The 22,473-nt window shown below is 40.2% G+C and overlaps 1 protein-coding gene and 1 long non-coding RNA gene across 9 annotated transcripts in view; both read right to left on the reverse strand.

Annotated features, from left to right (window-relative positions):
- Nucleotides 1–22,473, reverse strand: part of sorcs2 (sortilin-related VPS10 domain containing receptor 2) — a 183,177-nt gene that overhangs the window by 155,354 nt on the left and 5,350 nt on the right. The gene's annotated exons all lie outside the window — the stretch shown is intronic.
- On the reverse strand, nucleotides 12,448–19,993 carry LOC309493119. 2 transcript variants are annotated; one of them, XR_014203799.1, is made up of 3 exons: nucleotides 15,355–19,993; nucleotides 15,188–15,255; nucleotides 12,448–13,046 (listed from the first exon to the last, which is right to left on the reverse strand). It is a non-coding gene; the product is annotated as an uncharacterized lncRNA (long non-coding RNA). The 2 variants fall into 2 exon arrangements; XR_014203800.1 differs by having other exon boundaries at nucleotides 12,448–15,255.

Consider the following 22,473-nt stretch of genomic DNA (forward strand, 5'->3'; position numbering starts at 1 on the left):
CTTAGACAGAGAGGTGCCTGGCATTTCACACTCTTTTCAAAGCCAAATGGAAATGCTTTGTATTCTGAAAGTTTCCCTTCATAGGCATCGTAACAAAAACTAGAGGTGGAAAAATTGTTTAATAATATCAATATTTCTTGTGGTGGAGAAGTGTCTGAGCCCTGATTAATCTGTGAGCTCAAAATCAAATTTCTGATCACAGGAAAACCTGCTTTATTAGCCTTTGTTTAATGGTAAATTCCACCTTACTAAACACCAAAAAAAGTTGTGTTTGAACTCCATCCTAACATCAGTCTGGCCTCATTACATTACAGAAATTCATGAATTCACTATAGATGGAAGAGGGCAAGGGTGCATTAGGCGATGTGCCAAAGGTGTTGCTACAGAAAGGAATTATGTCCCCTAAAAGGGGCATTTAGTGTTCATTTGGCAAGACTAGATCAAAATTCCTGCACTAACAGCCCTGGCAAACCACACTGACCCTTAATATGAGTGCCCAGTAAAACGCTCACGATCCATACTCCTCTCTCATCAAGCGCAATGCTTGATGAAAGCTGAAAGCGTGCTGATGGAGTGTCCTCAGTTACCTGCCCAGGTGCTATCAACACAGGCCTGCTTCTGGTGACCCTGGGGTCAGTCACACTAATTACAGTGCTGCTGGGTTGGAGATCCTACAAAGGAAGTCATCGTAAAAAAAGTGAACAAGCCTACAAAACTGTATAACAAACTATGGCATATTGTGTTGACTTCTTACTAATGAGCTTCCTGGCTGCTTTTTGATTGTGACAGCTGCAGTCAAAACATTAAATCAGTTCTGCCCCATCATATACAAGTTCTCTTGAACTCATTCACCTTGATCTGGCCCTGTGTTGACCTCTCTCTTCTAGAAAATTTACCCTGCTAAAAGAATCCTAGAGGATCATACAGCTAGTCAGTTGCACAGAGATTGTGCTGCATTAAAGTAAGGGTCTTCAACCGGGGGTCCGCCAATTAATTTAATCATAAATAATTTTTTGTTAGAAAATTAAAACATTGGTAAAAAGAACATCACAAGGTCTAATTGAAATATATTTGGTTTTTAAAAGATTATACAATAACAGCTTAATAAAAGCCCATGCATCCACCTGCTCCATGTGCAGTCACATGGATGTACGATACCGTCAATGTGATTATTAGCTAGGCCTACTTGCTACTAACTAATGTTTCAATTTACAATGTGTTTTGCAGCAGTGAGCAATGTAGTCAGTCACAGACATGTTTGTTGATCTCTTGAACGCAATGGCCAATCAGAGGTGTTTTAAATTAAAATCCACTCACCGTTCAAAACGTCAGAGTTTTGCACTGAGTTCTGCTCGATCGTTGACATTGGTGATCCAAATGGATACATTCTTACACTAGATTAGGATTAACTTAATGCTGATTTGTTAGTAATGGATGAATAGCTACATAATGATAAATGGTAATGCAAAAGAGTCCCTTTTTATCTATTCAACTTACATGCTTGTTCTTTTGATCTTTCATTCTAGCTGGTTCGTCTGTTACAGGAGAGAGTTCTTTCTGCAGCATTGATTAAGATCTCACTCTTTCATCATGGCTTAGTGGCCATCCCTTTTATGACACGTGTTCTTGGCATCAGATAAATCTACAGTTCATTGATACTTAAAGTTTTCATGACTAGTACTCAAGGTTCCTCTAGTATGAGAAAGGAAATGCAATACACATAGCGCCTACTTATAAGGATGCAATGAGAGTCAGAACATTTAAAGGGTTAGTTCACCCAAAAATGAAAATTCTGTCATCATTTACTAACCCCCAGGTCGTTCCAAACCCGTAAGACTTTCCTTCATCTTTGTAATACGAATGAAGATCTTTTTGATTAAATCTGAGAGCTTTCTGTCCGTCCATTGACCATCAATGCAACTGACACTTTGACACTTCAAAAAGTTAATAAAAAGATTGCAAAACTAATCCATATGAATTTTCTGAAGAGACTCAGTCGCTTTAAATGACGAACAGATTGAATTTAGTATTTTATTGTGAACTATGAATGTGAATGCAGTGATGCCTGGAATCACTTTGATCATGAAATACAGTTAAGTGCAAGATGTTCAGCACCGATCTGCCATACATAATATTATAATGAGAACACGATTGTAAAAGAATGTGTGGAAGAGCACATCCACAACTGGAGTAACACATTCTGTTTAGCAGCACGTAACAAGTTCACTTGCATTTGCATCCTTTTGTGTAAATACAGTACACGTTGTAATGTTGCATTTATGTTGTATATCTAGAATGTCTGATTAATATCATATAGGATGTGTCATATAGAATGTGCTTCAGTTTACTGATGTTCATTCACTCTTTATCCCAGAGTACTCGAAATAAAAACATGCAAAGTTCATTATAGAGTCCGAATCACAAATCAAATATAAGTAGTCCATAAATAGGCAAAACAATTGTGGCAATAGGGGTTATCAAGAAATTCTTAATTAATGAATTAACTACCTAAGAAAGCACAGAATGTCTCGGTTTCAAATGTAAATGGCGAGACGGAACGTCATAGGCGGGTGACGTCATCAACCAGGAAACTATTAAGCACCCCTGAATCACGACAGCGCTAGCTTCTGATAGGCCTGAAGCAAGTCGATCACGGGCATGCCAGGAGTATGGAAGGGTGACGCAGCATCTCGTTCCCTCTTCAGGAAACTAAGGTTACATACGTAACTGAGGCGTTCCCTTTCAAGGGAACTCGAGCTACGTCGAAACGCTGCGGGAACGCTAATACCAACGTCAACCATCGTCTCATCGTCGACCATCGAAGAGCATATGTCCGTCCGTGTAAAGTCAGAGCGCACATTCGGACGAAAGCACCTGCGCCCCTGGAGTGGAGCTGAAATCAAGATCGTAGAACATCACAAATGTGTGCGATGAGGACCAGCCTGCCGCATCACAAACATCATGTAGGGAAACTCCTGACATAAAGCTTTAGAAGCAGCCATACTCCTAGTCGAGTGAGCTCGTACAGCCAAAGGTGAAGGCTGACCAGCCGACTCGTAAGCAAGTGAGATAGCCTCAACCACCCACTTGCTCATCCTCTGATTAGATGCAGGAGACCCTGAACAGTTGTTCAGATTTCCTCCACAGGGCAGCTCTGTGGACATAAGCATCAAGGGCCCTAACCGGGCAGAGCAGATTTAGTTACTCTTAGTCTGACGTCAAAAAAGGAGGAGGACAAAAAGCCTGCAGTACTATTGGTCTAAACATATTAGTAGGGACCTAAGGAACATAGCCTGACCTAGGATGAAAAAAGTCTTAACCATGCCAGGCGAGAATTCCAGGCACGAGGGAGAAACCGAGAGTGCTTGAATAGACGAAATAGCAAGAATAAATATAGTTTTTAGAGTAATTTATTTCTCAGAAACTTCTTCAATGGGCTCAAACAGAGCTGGGGAGAGGCCTTCTAATACAACATCCAAATCCCATGTTGGCACCCTCGTGCAGACTGATGGCCTCAGCCTCAAAGTGCCACGGAGGAAACGTGTTATTAATGGGTGTCTCCCCAGAGAAACTCCACTCAAAGGGACGTGGTAAGCAGCTAGTGCCGCCACGTACACCTTCAGTGTGGAGGGGGATAACCCTGCGGAGAAGCGCTCCTGCAGGAATTCCAGCACTGCACCCACCGGGCAGTTAACCGGGTCCAACAGGTGCTCTCCACACCAGGAAGTGAATCATTTCCACTTCAAGGCATATAACTTCCTCGTGGACGGAGCACTGGAGTGGAGGATGGTCTCCACAACCTCGGTTGAGAGACATGAACTTATGAGCTAGGCCCCCTCAGAGGCCAAACCCACAGTTTCCACAGTTCTGGGCAGGGGTGAAAACAGTACTAACAGTAGACTGACCCCCTCTCGGCGAACCCTTTCCAGAACTCCTGGGAGCAGAGCAATCGGGAGAAATGCGTACAGACGTGACCTCGGCCACACCTGCACCATAGCGTCCAACCTCAGAGGGGAGGGATGGCTGAGAGAGAACCACAGTGGACATTGGGATGTCTCCTTGGAAGCGAACAGGTCTACCTCGGCACGACCGAAACTCTTCCACAGGAGGTCCACCACCTCTCTCCATTCCCCGGGCCTCTGCCCCTGCCTCAACAGGAAGTCTGCCCCCTGATTTAGATACCCTGGGATATGAATCGCCCTCAATGAAAGAAGCTTCCCACAGGAGGATCTGGTGAGCCAGCTTGATGGTTTATGTAAACCCTGATGGTTTATGTAATAGACCACCGATGTGTTGTCTGACCGAACAAGCACATGATGGCCCCTCAGGTCTGGGAGGAAGTGTTTCAGGGCCTGGAACACCGCCAAAATTTCTAGACAATTTATATGCCACGAGAGATGATGGTCCTGCCACAGACCTTGGGCTGGGCGACCACTCATGATCGCCCCCCAACCCGTGAGGGAAGCATCCATCGTTAGCGTGACGCGACGACAGGGAGCTCCCAGCACGGGCCCTTGGGACAGGAACCAAGGTTCTTTCCATATGACCAAGGACCTGGCAGCGCCGTGTGACCTTGATCATGCGGAGTGGGTTTACCCTCGGGGAGAACCCCTTGGTCCTGAGCCACCACTGCAACGGTCTCATGTACAACAGGCCGCAAGGTATAACGTTGGACGCTGCTGCCATCAGACCTAAGAGTCTCTGAAACTGCTTTACAGTGAGCAGCTGGCCTAGCTTCACTTGTTTCACGGCTGAGAGAATCGAAGCAATTCGAAGAGGAGACAGGCGTGCCTGCATCGTCGTCGAACTCCATACCACACCCAGAAAAGTGGTCCTCTGTAGCGGAGATAGCACACTTTTTTTGCCATTCAACCTCAACCATGCTCCTCAGAACTGGATAGTTGCAGTACCGGGGCCTCAGCCTGGGCGGAAGAAACCGTAGAGCGTGCTTCCAAACCCTGAACTGGGCCCGTCTCAAACCCCACCATCAGATCCATTAGCGAACCCCACGTCTGAAGTTGCCACTCTGCCTCGGCAGAAGCGGTACCCGAGCCATGGGGAGCGCGAACCGAACCACCCTCCTCGAAGAGCGACAAAACCCCTGCCTAAAATCAACTAAGGACAGAAAAAAACACTTTTCAGACAATGATTCACACAGAGCGCTTGCTGAAGGCACAGAAGCTAGCACTGTTGTGATTCAGGGGTGCTTTATAGTTTCCTGGTCGATGATGTCACCCGCCTATGACGTTCCGTCTTGCCATTGGACTGATTCCATACGTGCTTCATGAAGCAATCACGCAGGGGCGTTCCCGCAGCGTTTCGACACAGCTTGAGTTCCCTTGAAAGGGAACTACTAAGGAAAGAGTCAACACTGCTCATTGATTACAATTTTCTACTTCATCAGTCAGATTTCACTCCTTTCCACCTACTGGGACGGGGAATCCAAATCCAAAAGCAAGCACTTCCAGCACATCAAATGAATACATTTTTTGGAGAGAATTTAGTTTTGAATGAAACGAAAGCCAAGTTGAAAAGTTAAAATCAAATTTAATATAAATTACTCACTATAGAAATACAAACATGCACTGACATACAACATGTTCACACTTATTTCTAACAGAACAGAGGACAATTCTCTTCTTAGAGAAACACACAAGGTCAGAGCTGAAAGCTTGTGAGAAATGTAATAGCCAATGGGTGACCCTGCTCTGTGATTGGCTTTGTCCCAAATCTAAGGTGGGGTCACGGGTCATGAGCTCGTACATCTGACTATAACCGCAGTGATGTGGTAAACCATCGGGAATTTTATTACACAAACGCTCAGCTCCACTTAAGACTTGGAACATCACTGTGATCATGGGATCAGGGTGGGGAAAGAGAAGAGAAAGATTGAAAGGAGATTACAGCCAATGCGGTGCAGCAACACAGAGAGAGATTTACTGTAAATTCCACTGCCTAAATGAATAAAATAAGTGGAAGAAAAGAATCTTTCAGGATTTTTGTGGTTTTCCCCAGACTGTTGTAACAAAATGGAGAGAGGGAGTTGAAAAGAAAATAAGAAAGAGGCAGATGGAGAGAAAGAATGAAAAACGGGGGAAGGAGGGAGAATGTGTGTGTCTGTGTGTGAATGGGAATGAAAAATGGAATGGCTCCAGGGAAAGAGGACGTCTCAGTTATTTGCCCAGCTCAGAGAATGACTGAGGTCAAGATTCAGTCAGAACACAAGACACCAGCGCCTAAAATATAAAATCTTGGGAGAAGAGGAAAATATGGCTAGAAAAAGGGGAAAAAAGAGAAGGGATGAGAACTAGCTTAAAACAGAGAGAAGCAATAAAGTAGAAAAGATAATTGGATACAGAAATACGCTGAGATAAATAGAAAGAAAAGAAAATAGAAATAGAAACAAACAGCTAAAAAGAACATAGTAAGAAGAAGAGAAAAATGTCTCCCTGTGCTGCTGCAGAGGAATCAGTCAGGCGAAGACAACAATATAGAAAGCTGAGGGCCTTTGTCCAGCTTCTACCAGACGAGGACAGAAAGGAGCCTTGAGCAGCGCGCGCACACACACACACACACACACACGAGAGCAGGATTCTTGATTCCTGACTCTTTTCTGTATGTAGCTATTTTAAGCATCTGTAGTATAGTGTGGTTGATTCTGTAGCAGTAAGATTTTCTCTTGATGTCATTTAGTTTGTTTCTGAAATGTATGGATATTTTATTTTAAGGTATTTAAAAAAATTGTTTTATTAATAATTATGCAAATATACACATTTTAAAAAGTGAGCATTAGTTGATGCAGAATGCTTGATGTTGTAAAAAGATTTTTATCAGACATGATCAGTCTTTAGTTGAAAAATGTGTTTGTTTTAGTTGAATCTGCCTTTAGTTTAGTCTCTTTAGTTGAAAATTTGTTTTTAGGATTTCTACTGATTCTGCTAAGTCACCATTTATTACTTATGACATGATCATCCCATTGCGAGTTTGAGCACGTTTTTTTTTGTTTGTTTTTTTGTTTTGTCTATTCTAAATAAGTCAACAGTTTAGTGCACTGAACACAGCACTCACATATCTCCATCACTGTAGCCTGAACACAATTGTATTACAGAGGTTATGCTGTAGGCCACACAACAACCCTCTCCCAGGTCATTCTGCCGTATTTCATTATCAGATAATCACAACTGTTTGTGCATCTCCTTTTCACAGGTAAAACTGGTTCTGTTGTCAATGGGTCAGAAACATGCTGAGCTACATTTCACAGTCTTAAGTATCAAAGACGGCTAATCTCTAAAACATGAGTGGAAAAATGTGCAAGAAATGACAACAAAACCAAAGCTAGATAACCAGCCCTGTCAGTTCTCCGCTCACACATATCATAAAGATCAGTTTTAAAGCTTCAATCAAAATGTAATAACTCAAAATGTTTTGTTTACATAAACCTTTCATTTGAGATTTGCAGACTCATTTGAGACTTGCTCGGCTTGACTGATCAGTTTTCAGCCATAAGATGAACATGATGCATGCATGCTGAATACAGTCAACAATTACCACATATGTTCTTCATTGCAGAAGGAATCAGTGACCACAACAGAAGTCATGGGGAAATGTAGTGAGAACATTAATAAGCACAACTCTTTTAAACCAGATCAATTTCTTAAAGCAAAGGCAAAGTCAGCAGGTGCTCAGCATCATATACTGTAGGTTTGTTCAAGTAACAACTGATGCAATGCAAAATTCAAATTTTGTGAATTATATCTTGTGATACGTTTTATCAAACATTGCATTTCCCAATGACAAAACAATACACCAGACATATCAAACATCTTGATATGAATTTTGAAAGAATTCACAAATGGATGTTTATCTTCTTAAAGTGTAACTTCGCCAATTTTCAACCCACTACAATTGTTACAATGTCGTACTTAGTAGTATATCTATGAACAATGCTTACTAGTTCTTTGTGTTACCTGGACCTAGAAATTCACGTTTATTTGTCAGCAAACATCCACCGGATGACACAAAACGTGTCATCAGGTGTTGTGCCAAATTCTGACCCCTGCCAGATTTATTTCCCCCTGAGTTCCGACTCCTGAGTATAGGTTTAGGATTAGGTGTGCAGGTGGGATTAGGATTAGGCAATCAGGTAGCGACCTAAACGAGGGAGTTCAAATTCAGCACAACACCAGCAGACTTTTGACAGCTTCTGGCCTTTTGTGAAATCTACTTGCGCATTTTTGTATCCCAGTCTTCGGACAGTCGGATCGTCAGAAGGTTGTTAACAGAACAGTTATTGTAAGAGTAGGCATCATACTTAAACTCTTTAAACAGCATTATGGTAAAGTGGAACACTATGGCAACAGCTTTCTTTCTGTACCCAACAGTGTTTTGCTTGGTTGGGCGGAACTGACAGAATGGCAGTTTCTTTCAGTGTTTTCCCCTCCATTTGGCCTAAAACACTGTGTTCCTGGTCATCCAGTTTTTTCAGGTTCTCTCCATATTTATGATTCTTTGCAACCTTTAGCTACTGCCTACAACGCCCTGGATCCTTCACTGGAAACTGAAAGTAACTCACTCCTGATAAAAGTTTACTCTTTGAATTCTTGCACCCGGGAATAATACACGTCGACACCATTATGACTAAAAGTTTGCTAAAAAGTATTTCCTACTAAAGCAAGGCGGTATTTGACTCTGGCGAGCGTTTCCATAGCAGACTGGCGGGAGAGGCCTTAGATGGCAAGATGCCCAGTACATTATGGGTGTTGAAGTATTCCTACCTACCAATATGTTTTTGCCCATTTTGCCAGTGGTGCAAGTACCCCTTGTTTCTTTCAGTAGTGTCTTGTCAGACAGATAATACATTTTAAGATCCTGTTGCATTTGGGGCAAGGCCAATGTGTGTGACTGCTTTTACAGCAAGGCTATGACACAAACTTCATATGCTTTATTAACAGTTAAGTGCAACTGTAACAACAACAGCTTTGGAGAACTGTGGCTATCAAGAGGCTATGAATTATGAACAGCCCTTTAGGGCAATTTGATGACAAAGAATAGGCATGATTTTAAAATACTATTTAAAATAATGAATATCTAAGGTAGGCATGGTTATGATCAGGGGTGCACATAACTGGTGCGCAGGTGTGCATGTGTGGTAAAAATAAACAATGCGCAGCAGAAAACGTGGAGGGAAGCGCTTTTGAGTACTAACATTTTTGGGAACAGGGACACGTTACTTACTGGAGTAGGATTTTTCTCCATCTCTGGTAAGATAGCAATCATGATGATGATGTTACGAGAATTTACTAACTTTGCAAACTTTAACCATCATAGAGTAAAAGTTCATCATTTGGACGTGTTTTGTCTTGCCAATTTACACATTCAAATGATTTTAAACACGGAAGAAGGCGTGAAAATCGGGACTCCTGCGCTGTTATCTATACGCACCTCCACGCACACAGAGAGAGAGAGAGAGAGAGAGAGAGAGAGAGAGATGCGTGTTTCAGACAACGCTCGAACACCGAATTGATTCCTCTTTCGCGTTTACTTGAGCTTGAATGAACACATACACACAAAATTATGTCAAAATACCCGTCTCTGCAAGTATTCTCTCGGTTATGTCATAAGTGAACAGTTGAGAAAGAAATCGGATGTGTGTCAGTTCGGTCTGTGCATTCGGTCTTAAAGAGGACATATCTGACTTTTTCCGTGTTTAAGTGCTATAATCGGATCCCCGGTGCATCTACCAACCCAGAAAACGTGAAAAGTGACAACCCAGTAACTTTGTTTTGGTAAGCCTTTCTCTACAAGCATGTCAAAAAATAAGCTGATCAGAATTCGCTCCCCTTCTGACGTAGGAAGGGGATCTTATTATAATAATACCACTTAATCTACACGTTTCCACCCACGGCGCCACCATTTGGTTTTCGCAAGCGACAACAGTGCAACCAGTTCTAACGCAATGGCAAAAGTTCGAGTAAAGCATCAAAACTGTTCTGTCGCTGGCTGCACAGACGAGCACAGAATACTATTTGACCAAAAAAGTCACAGCTGTCTTAAAGCTACACTGTGTATGATTTTCTCCAATCTAGCGGTGAAATTGTTTGACTACCAACTGAATATTACTTTCTAGCCCCTCCCATTCTGAGGGCGTTTTAACTCCTACGGTGGCCGTATTATTTCAAATCTGCCGGCAGTCGCAAGTAATCTCCCCCTCGCATTCGTCACAGTGCCACTGAGTGTAAAAACGCGAAAGGCGAAGCTTGAATTTCCAGGTATGTCCCTCTTTGGCTAATGTATTTTCAAGATGGAGGCGCAACATGGCTGCCGCCATTCGAGCGACTCGCTCGAATGTATTCTAAATGGCAGATTCTACGCTTACGAGAATACTTGATTAGTTGGTAGAAGTAATTACACATTAATGAGCACATATCATTTTGAAAGAACAAAGTGTTTTTTGCTAAGAATCAACTTAAAAAAATTACACAGTGTAGCTTTAAGAACTCAGGGAACTGTGTCAACTTGTGTAAAAGTTAAACATGACGGTACATGCAAGTCAATGAGATTAATCAATGTAACTCCACAACAACTACAGAAATGTATCCACTAACCATTCAGAAGCGTTCAGGTGCAGTCTAAAAGTTGCAACCTCTTCCTGAGTCTCTCTTTCCGTAAGGCTGCACTCCGCTACTGGTTATTTGAGATTTGACTGAGATTCGCGTGTTTTGTTATTGCCGGAGTATCCGAAGCTTGTGTAAAGGATCCGCCGTCTCCTGAACGGAGGAGGGGAGCAGCAGCTCATTTGCATTTAAAGGGACTCACACGAAAACAGCGCGTTTTTGCTCACACCCAAAAAGGGGCAAATTTGACAAGCTATAATAAATGATCGGGTATTTTGAGCCGAAATTTCACAGACACATTCTAGGGACACCATAGATTTATATTACATCTTGTGAAAAGGGGCATAATATGTCATAAAAAAGGGGCATAAAATTAAAACAGAGCTTTAACAGAAATGAATCTATATCTAATACAGCAAATAGTGTTATAGTGAGGGAGGGGAGCAGTCAGGAGGAAAGTGATGATGACAGCTGGTAAGATAAGTGGTGCTCCCTTGAGAACCAGACCAAAAAAGTTGTGCACCCGTAGTTATGGTGCATATTATGATCATGCATGTGTATGGCTGTAGTGGCGGTGCTTTAAGGATTAAGGATGATTTAGAAGGAGTTAAACTAAGAGATCTTTTCTTTCTTACTTTTTATTTTATCTATTTTTTATTTGGTGTTTTTTTTTTTTTTTTTACTTTTACACAGTTTAAAACCTCAGAAAACTTGCATCTTTAAATTCATTCTTTTTAATGGATCTGTCACTACAGCCATACAAATACTATAGTTACAAATAATGCAAAAAAATATGCAAGTTACAATATTCCTGTGCATCTTGTGCCATCAGTTGCATTTTTTAAAGATGCTTTTTTTTACCAAAATGATTCCATTTCTATTCCAATCATTTTCCCAATTATATTTCATTCCATTGCAACCTGTCTAGCTGATTTTGAATGCAAGAATGTGTTTTACATAAAACACCCCATCTGAATAAGAAACAGATCTGATTGAAAACAGTCAAAACCCTAATAAGTTGAGACTACTCAAATTATTTGAGGAAAGTGATTGCGTAAGTTTAATTGAGTAATGGGAAAATTGAAAACTCAATTAATTGAGTTTACCTAATGTGGTCTTCTCATTGAATTAACTTAAATATTTAAGTAAAGATAACTTAAAAGGTTATTTTGTTGTTTACTTATTATTAAATAAATTATAAATCATTAAACAAAGTTTTGATTTTCACATCAACAGCTTTATTAGGGTAACATTACATATCTTAACTTCTAGAATGCATACTGACTGAACATCGTATATTAACATTTAATCAGTAAAAAAATACAATTACAATACTTGCAGTAAATTAAATCAATTGATTAAAATGTATTTAGAAATCAATCATTTAAAAGTGAAATTGACCCGATCAGAACAATTGATCAGAACAATTAAAAGCACACTGTAATGAACAACAACAGACATGTTTGTCATCTACTTTAACTTATCTTTAACTTAACTTATCTTTCACCCTTTGTAATAATTGTGTGCGAGTCCCTCAGTTGTCCTCTGTGTGAATAGATAGATCTCAACATCATACAGTCACTTTTAGAATGTGTTCAAATATTCAAAATATGCTGGAAAACCAAAAAATTTACAGGACCTGGATTTTTCTTAAGAACAGTGCACTTTAACTGCTCAGGACAAACAAGTGACACATGAACATCCATCACAAAACAAACAAACAAAAAAGTCGTAGATCATCCAGGTAACGACACAGAATTAAGAATGAAAATTATTATTAAAAAATGAACAGGGTCACTTTTAAATCCTTTTTTTAAATTTTATTCAGCTATAATTTTGACAAAATGTAAACATGTTAAGTGAAATAGCTTCATCAGGGAAGTACTTAAAAAACAACAACTTTAAAAAAAAAATATTCAAATTCTGCAATGTGATGTAAACTTTTGACCACAACTGTATGTGTGTGATAGAGTCAATACTGCAGGCTAACATCAGTGAGATCTCATCCTGTGGAAACTGCCACTGTTGGTTCAAAGGGTTCTCCTTGCCACAGTCCTTCAGATGAATGGTTGGGGCTGGAAACGGAGGATCCTGTGATTAAAATAAAATAATTAATTATGACACATTTTCTCTAAATACATTGTACAGTTCTCATTGTTTAAGCACAGGTTAGCACGATGCAACATGACATATAATAATACAAATTTTACAATACAAAGCAATTTTGTTAGTTGGACAGCAACAAGAATGGAAATAATCAAAGCAAGTCAAAGTGCTTTCTTGCCGTTTCAGTAACTAAATAAAATACAAGATAACTTGGGAAACTGAATGGTATTCAAACAAAAACTCTTTCTGTGTGCGTTACCTTACTGATGACTCTGTTCTTTGAAGAGCAGCAGTATTCGAGAAGAATGGCAGCATTTACCACCTGGCCTAAAAACAATCATATACTGTATATATACACAGTAAATTACATCATAATAAAACTAAGCACTACACTTACTAGAACATTGAAACAAACAAAAGGAGTGAAATTTAAACTGCACTTTAAGTACGTTGCTAAAACACACCTTTTCTGCCTTGTCTGTCTCACATGAATCAAAAGTCAGCTGCAGTTCCCTTGAGGGAACTCGAACTGTGTCGACTATCAAACTTTGGGGAACGCCCTTAGCGTAACGCATCATAAGTATGAATGAAACTAATCCAATCCTGATTGGTGCTGCGTCATGAGTCATGTGATGGCTGTAATTCTGTGGCTGGGATCTCGCGTTTTCCGAGGCAGTGCGTAGATTAAAGGTCTGCATTGCAATACAGAATTTTTGCAATACAGGTTTGTCACGATAGATCTAAGGGACGCATACTTCCACATATCCATCCTTCCATCTCACAGGAAGTTCCTGAGGTTCGTTTTCAGGGGCGAAGCGTTCCAATATTGGGTTCTTCCGTTCGGCCTAGCTCTCTCCCCTCGCACGTTTACCAAATGCATGGATGCAGCTTTAGCTCCGCTGAGGCTTCAGAGTATCAGGGTGCTAAATTATATCAATGACTGGCTTATTATGGCCCAGTCACAAGAGCTGGCAGTTCGGCATCGAGATGTCGTCCTTGCCCACATCCAGAGCCTGGGGTTGAGACTCAACACGAAAAAAAGCGTGTTGGCACCAGCCCAGAGAACCACGTTCCTGGGAGTGGTGTGGGACTCGGTCACGATGCAGGCACAATTGTCTCCTGCACGGATTGAGTCCATCCTGGCCACGGTGACCAGGATAAAGCTAGGCCAAGCCATCACTGTAAAACATTTTCAGAGAGTGTTAGGGCTCATGGCAGCAACGTCCAAAGTCATTCCATTCGACCTTCTGCACATGAGGGCCCAGCAGTGGTGGTTGAAAACTAAGGGGTTTTCCCCGAAGGGGAACTCGTTCCGCATGATCAGGATTACACGCAGATGCCTTCGTTATCTATCTATGTGGAAAAAAGCTTAGTTTCTGTCCCAAGGCCCCGTGCTGGGAGCGTCATGTCGCCGGAAAGCCGTTTCGACAGACGCCTCCCTCACTGGCTGGGGTGCGGTCATGGATGGCAGGGCTTTGAGGAGCTTCCTCCCAGACCTAAGGGGTCACCACGTAGACAATGTGTCGGTGGTCTCCTACTTGATTCATCAGGGGGTTCTGAGATCTCGCCCTCTATCCAGATTGGCGCATCAGATGCTCCTGTGGTCCCAGAGGAAACTGTTATCTCTCAGAGCAATACACGTTCCAGGGGACCAGAATCAGAGAGCAGACCTCTTGTCGAGGCAGGGGCTGAGGCCCGGGGAAGGCCCCTGAGGGGGCTCAGGCCAGGCTATGTGCCTAAAGTGCCATCTAATGTGGCACGGCCTATGGTTCTGCAGGCTTTTCATCCTCCACCTCACGTGGCGGCAGATGAAGAAAGACTTCATTTGCTCTGCCCTGTCAGAGCTCTCAAGATTTATGTCCAGAGGTCTTCTTCATGGCGGAAGTCAGACCGGTTGCTGGTGTGCTTCGGGTCGCCCAAGAAGGAGCTTCCCGCATTCAAACAGACCATCAGTAACTGGGTTGTTCAGGCTATCTCTATGGCCTATCAGGTGCGCAGCTTGCCTTCACCTTTGGCCGTGAGGGTTCATTCAACCAGAGGCATGGCGTCCTTTAGAGCCCTCCTTTCAGGGGCCCTGATCCAAGAAGTGTGCGATGCAGCAGGATGGGCCACCCCTCATACTTTTATCAGATTCTATAGCCTGGACATTCCTTCTACGCCAGGCACTCTAGTGCTCTCATCCTAAGTGTGCCTGTGCGCAGCTTCACACTGGGACAGGCAGGGCTCGTTGTGGCATAGTGGGTACTCATTCCCCAAAGTGTCGTAGCTGACGCAGTTCGAGTTCCCTCGAAAGGGAACGTCTCAGGTTACGACTGTAACCCCTGTTTCCCTGAGAAGGGAACGAGACACTGCGTCCCTCCGCCACGCCTTCCCCTGCCTGGGAGCAACTTGCTTCATCACAGAAGCTAACTCTGTTGTGTGCCGGTGTAAATACTCTATTTAAAAAGGCTTTATGAATTTGCACTTACCTTCGTCGGATATAAATGTCTGAAAACACAGGACGCTGTCAGCGCACGCAGTAACTGAAGGCTGTGGGCTAGAAAATACGGTTCAGAAAAAATATGACATTGAAAAACTTTGCCGTTGCGTTATGGTAAATATGTTATTTACAATGATTTTGTGAATTCACACTTACCTTCATCTGATGTAAATCTCACAGAAAATACCGGACGGTGTCAGCGCGCAAGATTTGAATGGAGCAGGAGTGGGATTAAAACGGCTCGAAAACAACGTCGGGCTAGAAAATATAGTTAAAAAACTGTTAAAACATTGAACAAATTTTTATGTTATGTTCTGGCAAACATGTTATTTACAATAGTTTTATGAATTCACACTTACCATATACGTTTTCTTTTCTCAGGCAAGAACTGCAGTGAGTCAGCGAGGCTGCGGAGGAGGGGAAGAACAGGCTCGAGAGTCGAGACAGTAACTGTTAGCCGATTCAAAAAAGATTCCATTTACAGGCGTCAGGAATTGAAAGTCTCCTGTGATTCAGCTCCAAATGTGAGGTCTGAAATGTCCGTACGTGATGGACAGGCTGGCTCTGGTGATACACCATAAGTTTCACTGAAATGTCCAATCTCAGATTTAACCCCGAAATTACTGTTTTTATGCAGTGTCAGTGCCTCTGGCCTGCTGCCTGCATCAGCAAATTCACGATGAACAAAAAACTGACTGCCTTGTGTATTGACCAATCAGCGTGTTGTCATGGCAGAATTTCAGGCACGACCAATCATATTAAACAGAGACATAGCTAAACATTTAAATAACTTGAAATTTTGAGTTCATTACACTTAAAATCTTAATCTGAAAGATTTTTGCTGCCAAATTAGTACATTAAACACACCTGTTTAATTTTTTTTTTTTTTTTACTTATTATAAGTAATGTTAAGTTATGATTTCTTTATTAATGACAACATTGGGGTTTACAGTGTACAAGGATTCCTTAAAATAGATTAATCGATCAGTCATTCAGATAACCCACCGAGTTGATTTTGAAAATACATTCTTTTGCACATACATCATTTAATGTTAGTGTTTAGATTTGACTCTGGTCAAATTTAATTAGAGCAGAAAAGACAGATCTCAAAATGTTAATTTGGGAACTAAGTGCCACTGTTAAAGGAAAACCACCTCGAGGGAGAGAAAGTCAGCAAGAGAGAATTTTGTCCTTTTCCATTGATTGAATTACCCATGTCATATTCCCTGTCAGCTCTGTGCATTGCAGCTATACATAAATGGGTCTGCTGTAGAGAGAGAGAGAGAGAGAGAGAGAGAGAGACAGTGGATCTGTGACAAGCAGCCCTCTTTACCACAACCCAACAACTGATCAAGACAAGAGATTATACAACCAAACCCAAAAGCCTCCCTCTTCAGTCATACTCAATCTGAGCTGAGTTTTACAAATCCTGAGGAAGCAAGCACTGAATTCAAAGCAAGAGAAGCAGAGACAGGAAAAAGGAAAAGAGAGAAAAAGCAGAACCCAAGCACAGTGCATACATACATATACATGCATACATTAAATATATATTATTATGAGCACTCCCAGAAAAAAAAAAAAAAAACTCAGACAACAGAACAGACGCATGCATTGAGTTCAGACAAAAATAGCAGATTAATATATGGAGGAGGATGTATGGAGTGAAGCTGCATTTGGTGGCTTTGAGGGGGCAGGTCTGTGGGATTCACATGACAGACAGACAGAGAGAGAAAGCGAGAGAGTGACTCATGCAGTCCATCAGATTCACACATACACACACCAAACAGTTAGTTCTGCGGGTAATCATGTTTAATGTTTTACAACATACAATCTTAACAGCTAAAGGTGCAATATACACTCATATGATGACTAAGACTTGAAAACAAGAGACATATGGCTGTGATACTTTTGTGCATTATGGTGTGGCATAACGGTGTGTGAGTGTGTGTGTGTTCCAGGGTCTTGACCTCTCTATGCAAGCAGCTGGTCACGGGTATTTTTGCCACTATCCTGCTCTGTGTGCAACACTCTCAGTATGATAAACATACAATCATGGATACATTAAGCATATCAAAGTCATTTTCATAGGGAAATTTAATTTTTGCTCGCCTGTAATCCAAAACGGCCCATGAGTCTGCAAAGCACAACAGATTAGATCTTAAACTAAAATGTGCTCAAAGATATAACACTGGACAAAAGATTATAGTAAAGTGGCACTGGCAAGAACTGAAAGATAAATTAAATTAAATGGAGAATCTGCTTTTCTCTACATTAACATCAGGTTAAATTAAAACATTTAAATCTGCAGTCATATGTAATCTGTCGCCAGTTGACAACGCACCCACACATTGTAGACACTGTACTTACACCACGATATAGTATCTCTCATACACACACACCAGTAAAGAATTCTGACAAAATACATTTACTATTGTTTAGCCCTTTTGAAAAGCTACAATGCTCGGAAATACTATATATTAAATCATTAATTCACGTTGAAATGCTGAATGGGTTTTCCTGTGAGAGTTTTGAAAAGTGTAATGTTGAAAACAGGAAGACAATTATCTTTCTTCGTTCTTATGCCAGAAAACAAACCTCTATCTGCATGTTAGTCAATGCTAACAATCCAACTGTTAGTGTGGTACTAGTCTCAGCCTCAGACGGCACACCCACAGACCGCCCACAATTAGATTATGACCGTCTGATATTGCACACAAAATTGGCAAGCATTTTCTCAATTTGGCAAGCCTTAATCTGATTGGCTGGCTCCTCCGACACAATTTTACAGCAGTTGTGGTGCACCAGACCTCCTGAAACAAAGTTAAGATTACAAAGGCACAAGGCTGAGCACATTTAAGGAAAAATTACCCAATGGATTTACCCAGGTTTGCCAGGTTAGTGACAATAGATCATTGAAACATATTCACAGTCCTCTTTGATGATTGTGCCGCCTGATCTCATTTGTAATAGTAGGTATTTGTACTTTTGTATACATTTTTGTACATTTGGAAATATAATGAAACATACACAATGAATGTACTTACAGCATATAGAACATAGTTTACATGCACAGCTTTAGAAACACTTTGTACATTTGTAAGAATCCTTTATATTTATATTATAAATAATATAATTGTAAAGTTACATTTTTGAATATAATCTGGATATTTTTTAGATATAATTTTTCTAAAAGTAGTCCTGGTTATACCAGTCAGTCAGATGATAACAGACATAATGATGATTATGATTATAGTTCTAATTATGTAACTGTGCCCCATAGGCAGACAATAACAGCTAATTGATTTAAATTAGCATATGCTAATTGTATAAACCTTAAAAACCTAAACTCGTCAAATCATAAATGTAGCATAGCACACAGATATTATTTGACCTTCAAACTAGAGATATAAATGGAGAGTGACGATGCATCCATGGGAGTTCAGCGAGTCTTTGTTTGCTTCACAATGGCAGTGTATTGTTATTTCCTAAAGACCATCATCCTATAGCCTTGCTGCATAGAGAGTACATTATTGTGCAGATATAATGTCTCTGTTCCCATGTAGCCAGTAATAGGGCATTCAAAGTTTTTAAATGAAGGTGACCGAATGAACAGTATTTCAATCTTGAACAACTAATCGCAAGCTCAATAATTGAGAAAGTGAGGCAGACATGAATATCAACACCATAAGAAAAGTCCATTAAAATACGGCCCAATTTACAGTGTTAGGAATTTTGCTGTAGTAGTGTATTTTGAATATGTATTGCACGCTTGAAGGAAATGTCCGTAAACCTGACGGAAAAGGTACAGGACAGGTAATTTTCTGCAGGACATTATCCGTTTTACTACAGATTATTTTCTAACAGCGTACTATTTTCAGTAAGAAAATGCATGATAAATGAGGTTCAGTGTCAACCTTTGCTCCCAGAATTTTTCCTCCAGTTATTATATAACAGCTGGATTATTCCTGATGACATGAGGTTAAGGGAAGATCAGAATGGAAAAGAAGCGTCAAGATTGTGTTCTTGGTCTCCTCTGGGGGTCAGTTTGGTCTTTATGCATAAATCTTTACAACACTCTCATTTCATATGCCTATCCAGACGGTAGGCAATAAATCAAGCATGCCGTCTATATTCAATTTATATTAGTATTTAAAATGACCAAGATTAAAAAGTGTGAGGTATATATATAGTGACTGACATCCCATGTGTGAATTTTATTGCCATCCTGGCTGACCTGAACGATCCCAATAACTATCTGAGTGCCTCTCTAATTAAAATTGATAGAGCTTATAGAACCTCCATCATGGTACTTGTCAGTCCTGCTGAAAATTACATATGAAAGACATCATCCTTTATATTTGTGTGTGTATGAGCTGAAGGTTAGAGAGACGAGGACAGAGAGTCATTACGAACAGACTTCATTAAAGCACAGTCACACTGATTAAGAGAGAGGGAGGAAGAGAGAGATATATAAGAGAATGTATACACGAATCATCATGAAATAGATGCACTCCAACAGAGAAAACACGCTTCAGTACCATCATACCAATTATTTCATTCTCAGAGTAATTTCCCCTACAAGGTCCATTTAAGGTTTAGAGGACTAAAGCAATAAAGATGTCTTATTACCAGTAGTTCACTGTAGCCTACCGTTAAAGCTGTGATGGCAGATGTCTGCTTGACTGAGCTCTATGAACATGCTTCAGACATCTACTGTCATTCATAGCTGCTGTTTAATGAGTTCATACAGCAAGTCCATATCTGTGTGATTTAAAAAAAAAGAAAAAGAAGGAATAGCTCACCCAAAAATGAAAGCTTTGTCATCATTTTCTCACCCCATATTGTTCTAATCCACAATGTTGTTTTCTTTCTTTTGTGAAATATGAAAGAAGATTGTAGGCAGAATGTCTCAGCTGCTTTCCATACAAGGAAGAATTGGGAGCTCTCTTGATGAGCTCTCTGGGGACGATTATCAGTAAATAACGGCTTAACTTTCAGTCTCCTCCTCACACAAAGCTATCATATCCACTTTATTCCTGACGACCTTACTACGTTTTGAATTATGGGTGGCACTTCCGGTTTGGGGAACTTCCATTCAAAAAGGCTGAATCGAATCATTTCAAATCATAAGGTTTCCCTACAAATAAAGCTGATCTGTCAGTTTGACTGGATGACCTGTCAATTTTCCTTCATGATTTATTTTCAGACATCATGAGAATAACGTATTTTAACGTGACGTTATAACAAGAATATCTATGGCAGTCGCTGCTTTCTTTTCCTCATGATCATCATTTTCTTTTTTCTCTTTGCAATCCACTTTTAAAGTATGGAAAAGGACAACATATAGTGCACATTTGTGGTCTGTTCTCCTGAATTTAATTTACGATATATTCCATTAATAATTTACTGGAATGCACAAAGAATCTCTCTTTATTCTCCTCAAATCCTCACGTCTCTTTCCAGGTTTGTTTTAACAGGTAAATGCAATTTATTATCAGTCAAAATGATGGAAATCACTTAAAAATAGTATCACGTAATGCTGAAGTTAATGAACATTTTTGATTAAGGCAACATAAGTTTCATAATACAGATATATATTACTACACTAATATTTAACCAAAGACTCGTGCTTTTAGGGTTGTTTGATCTGTTGAAAGTACCTTGTTGATGCTTTTACACTTTTAAATTTCCTTTTAATGTTTGATGGTTGAAGGGTGAGTAGATTAATGTCATCTCATTGTGACACTTTTTTTAACGAATTGCATTCATAGAGCGAGTCTTTCACTGATTGTTCACAGCTTAACGGAAGTTACACCCATCATTTTGTTTAGGGGTGTATGAATGCATCAATTTCACAATGAAAATCCATCACCTCGCTTATTTAACAGTCCAGTTATTGTCTGCTGAAGCCCACTGGTGAGTATAAAAGCACTTGTTGTACGTTCCATACGTGCCACATGTTAATTTCTAAGCCAAAATACAATACTTCTGGTGTAGAATCAGCTGGTGTAGTCTATCAAATCCGCTCTGATATGGTGTAAACAGACAACCACAGGGCAAAACATAATATTCATCAAGTTCTTCTACATATAACTTGCACTTTTATGTTTTTAATAATCATCATCTAAGGCTGTTTTTTGTTGCCTTATGTATCAATATCAAGATACCAGAGCATGGTATCAGTCCAATGCTACTTTCAACATAAGTCACAATCCACTTCCATTCTATGGTGAAAAAACTAACAAAAAACAGCTCAGACATTCACCTCATTTTAAATGATTCATTGAATTTAATAAAAAAAAAAAAACGCAATTGATTTAAGCTACATTTAAACAAATGCATTAAGTTGAACTAAAATTGATTAAGTTCAACTTAATGCATTTGTTTAAATGTAGCTAAAATCAATTGTGTGCAACCACTTACGGTACTTTTTTTATTAAATTCAACGAATCATTTTTTTCAGTGTAGAAAAAAGAAAAAATACAAAGTTGGAATGACATGGGTGTGGGTAAAAACACCACTGTATAGAGGCATGTGCGACATATGCAGGCCAATACACAAAAACATATTCTGCATGCTGCACATGAACTCTCTGCCTGAGCTGTCCTTCCAGATTCTGATGAGGTCTCCCAGGAAACAAAGGAAGAAATCCTCACTGGGAGCGGAATGAAAAAGGACCACAAGTAAGCCTCTAATAAGTTGTGCTAATAGAAGTAGAGAAACTAAAGTCTCAGTGCTGAGAAGAGCAAAACCACCAATGGCATGCCAGTAATTAGTACTGATATTTAAAAGAAGATTGGAATGGGAAAACTGGATTTGGAGAGACTTTAACAATGTGGATGGAATGGATTTTGTCCATTCTGCCACATGTTTGAAAGTCAAATCTGACTCTTGGCAAAACAGAAACATTCAGAAACAACTAGAAAAAATGTATTCAGACAGACAAGACATGTGCTAACAATTATGCAATAGGAGGGGCCAAATAAACTGTCTGTTAAGTAACCATGAATGAATGCCTGTTTCATGAAGTAAGTCTTCAAGAAGACATGACAAGGAGATAGAAATAATGCAGACCTGCTATGTACTGTATATTAATGGATACTGTATATTAATTTTTACACTATTCCTAAATTACATGCAAAGAAAGCCATATTTGAATTAACCATGTGCTGCCAGGGACTACCTTAAATGGCTCATCCATCTTTTACACTTGAACACATATTTTGGTGGACTGAAGAAGCGTTGGTGTGTGTTTGTATCTGCGTGTGTAGATAA

This window comes from Leuciscus leuciscus (assembly GCF_965113295.1).
Source record: "Leuciscus leuciscus genome assembly, chromosome: 2".
Taxonomy (NCBI): Eukaryota; Metazoa; Chordata; class Actinopteri; order Cypriniformes; family Leuciscidae; genus Leuciscus; species Leuciscus leuciscus.